Raw genomic sequence first — 3,716 nt, 5'->3', positions numbered from 1 at the left:
AAACTGGGGGGCTAACTGTTGGGGTCAAAATCAGTCACGACGGAATCAATGTCTGAAAGTCCGTAAAAATCGGCATGAACGTTTTTACAAAAAATAAATCTTCGGGAAAGATTTATTCTTACGAAGAGCCCTGCAGAAGAAACACGAGACATCAGAGAAAAGCCCGAAAAAGGTCGCATGGTCGCTACGTAGCGCTCAAGCCAAGCTCGGTCGCTACATAGCGACCGAGCGTCCGTCTAACTCGGTCGCTACGTAGAGACCGAGCTCGAGCCAAGCTCGGTCGCTACGTAGCGACCGAGCGTCCGTCCCGCTCGGTCGCTACATTGCGAACGAGCGTGCGTTCCGTTTGGTCGCTAAGTAGCGACCGAGCTCTTCCGAAACGTTGATACGACACGAATCCATTCATTCTCGTCTACCCTTCGATGCTGTCTCTCGAAGACCATAGCGAACCCATTTCATGTTTTCCGCCATTCGAAGTCATCAATCAAACTTTACGATAAAAACCGCGGAAAGTAAGGCATTATTCTCGACATGCTCTGTTTACATGACTGGCACCGATTACCAGACGAACGTGCACAAGCAGTTCGATCTCTTGATTCACTCTTGAACTACGTTCGGCTTGATCCTCGAACGGGGTACGTAGGCAGCCTTTCATAAGGTCTAGTCCGAAATCAATGAAAAACATTTTCTGTATTTTCTTCGTCTTTAGTTATCGAGCTGCGAGTCAACTAGGTTTGAGCTTTTAGGCCGCTAGAACTAGGTAACTCGCTGACAGCCTTTGCGGCCAAAGCTTTTATGATCTCTTGTAATGATCTCAACGTTCTCACGCGGGCTCGAAATAAGATCTATTGCTTTCTCTAAACTCGTTTGTTATCTTTTCATGATTTCCGCATATATTTGGTCACTTGCCGTTAGCTCTCGCAGAGATCAGGGACCTCTGGGAAATTAAGGTTTTCCTAGTTTCCTAATTTAACGTAAATCGACAGTGCGAATTTCGGTTCCCACAAAAACCATCTTCTTTCTTTAATCACAAGTTTTATAAACCCATTTTCTATCTTTGATCACAACACCAAAGCCATCTTCTTTCTTTAATTACCATATATGGCTTCTTCTTCTCAAAACACTTTAGATGATTCTTTCGATGATACATTTGATGAGCTTTTTGATCAACATTTTGATCAAGCCTTTGAGAATTTTGCAATTCATGATGATCAAGAAGAACGAAGAAAAAAAAGAAAAAAAAGAAAAAAACGAGCTTATATCGAAAGAAATCGTGAACAAGGGCATATTCGTTTATGGAATGATTATTTCAGTGACACTCCAACGTATCCTGATAATTTTTTCCGACAACATTTTAGAATGAACAAGCCATTGTTCATGCACATTGTTGATCGACTCTCCACCAAAGTTCAATATTTTCGGGGAAAGAATGATGGTCTCGGAAGGAATAGTCTCTCTCCATTTCAAAAGTGTACTGCAGCCATTCGTGTCTTGGCGTATGGTTATGCAGCTGATACCGTCGACGTATACCTTTGGCTCGGTGAAACAACAACTCGGTTATGTGTGGAGAATTTTGTGGAAGGAGGAATATATTTGTTCGGCGATGAGTACTTAAGAAGACCAACACCGGCTGATCTTCAACGTCTACTTGATGTTGGAGAGCATTGTGGCTTTCCCAGGATGATAGGAAGCATCGATTGTATGCATTGGGAGTGGAAGAATTGTGTCACCACTTGGAAAGGACAATATTCTCGTGGTTCGGGTAAACCTACAATCGTTTTAGAGGCGGTTGATTCGTACGATCTCTGGATATGACATGTGTTTTTTGGACCACCAGGTACATTAAATGATATCAATGTTCTTGATCGTTCACCTGTTTTTGATGACATAATAAAAGGTCAAGCTCCGAATGTCACTTTCTATGTCAATGGAAAAGAGTATCATATGGCTTACTATCTCACTGATGGTATTTATCCGAAATAGGCAACTTTTATCCAATCCATTTTTATACCACAAGGGCCGAAAGTAGTTTTATTTGCTCAACGTCAAGAAGCTGTCCGAAAAGATGTCGAGCGTTCTTTTGGAGTCTTGCAAGCTCGCTTTGCCTTTGTTAAAAATCTAGCGTTGTTTTGGGATAAAGTCAAAACTGGAAAGATTATTAGAGCTTGTATCATACTCGATAATATGATTGTAGAAGACGAACGAGATGGATACACTCAATTTGATGTTTCAGAGTTCCAACAAGGAGAAAACAACAGAAGTTCACATGTTGATCTCACGTATTCTACAGATATCCCTTCAAATATCGCAAATATGATGGGTGTTCGAACAAGAATTTGTGATCGACAAATGCATCAACAGCTGAAAGATGATTTAGTTAAACACATTTGGAAAAAAATTGGACATGATGAAGACAACAACTGATCTCCTATGCTTCTTTCAAATAATTCTTGTTTTTTTGTAATAATCATGTTTTTATTTAAAAGTCTATGTTTAAAATGTTATCTTTTATTATGTTTTATGTAATAAAACAATTTTAATTTTAATTAAAAATGTTTAATATTATTTTATTTTTAAGAACCCTAAAACAAGAAACTTGCAATGGAGACATAAAAAGCTCAAGTATCTTAACCAAGTCTCTTAATCAATTTTATTCCTTAAATACTATAAAAAAAATAATTAAGAGACCCATTATGGGTAAAAATGCTTTTAAATAGTACCAGTTGCTATATTTTTCCATCCTACCTTCTTTATTTTCTCTTGCAATATATAAAAAGAGATCCCATTCAAACAACACGAGAATCTCCAAATATTATTTGTTGAATTAAGGGAGAAACTCACGTTACATAAATTCTCAAGTTTCTGGGTGAGACTTAATAGTTTTACTTTTTTTTTGTCCAACACTTAATAGTTTTACATAAGATATTTCTAATTGATGTTTCTTCGAGAGCATTTTAATTTCTTGTCTTTCTTCTTCGTCTTATATTATGGCGATCCTATTAATTGGTAATGCATATTTTTCTAGGTGTAAATGTTAAATTTTATAACAATTTTTTTGATAGAAATTATAAAATAAACAAGTAGTGGACTGAAAATAAAACCTAATACAACACCAGAAAAAAAAAGAAGAAGCAACTCCGAGAGATAGAAAGACTACATCGAACTAAACAAAAGGTTTGGTCGGGCATATTACTATATGTTTGCATACAACGTTATATCAATTTCAGAATTGATATATGTTTACGTTATTCATAAATGATATTCTTTTTTTTGTTAACCTTCTGTCATATACTTTGTGCGCTTAGTTTAGTTTCATCAGAATTGTTGGTGCAAAGATGACACCACAATACTACTGCAGAAGATAAATCAAGGAGACAAAACAACTACAAGCAACACTTAAACTTTATTAGAAATCATCTTGTACATTGTTGGGGTTAAAAACGGTTACGACGAAGTTAACATTCAAGAACGTCCGAAGAAGAAAACGAAAAACCTTCTTCGACAAATACTTTTTCGGAATAGATTCTTCTTTACGAAAAGTTTTGCGGAGGAAACACGAGACATCGGACAAGAGCTCGAAAAGGGTCGCTACACAGCGACCGAACACGTGTTCCGCTCGATCGCTACGTAGCGACCGAGCTCGAGCCAAAGCCCGGACGCTCGGTCGCTGCGCTACGTAGCGACCGAGCTCGAGCCGAAGCTCGGTCGCTACGTAG

The sequence above is a fragment of the Brassica oleracea genome, chromosome C4 (genome assembly GCF_000695525.1).
Source record: "Brassica oleracea var. oleracea cultivar TO1000 chromosome C4, BOL, whole genome shotgun sequence".
Taxonomy (NCBI): Eukaryota; Viridiplantae; Streptophyta; class Magnoliopsida; order Brassicales; family Brassicaceae; genus Brassica; species Brassica oleracea.
Note: the sequence above shows the minus strand (reverse complement) of the source record.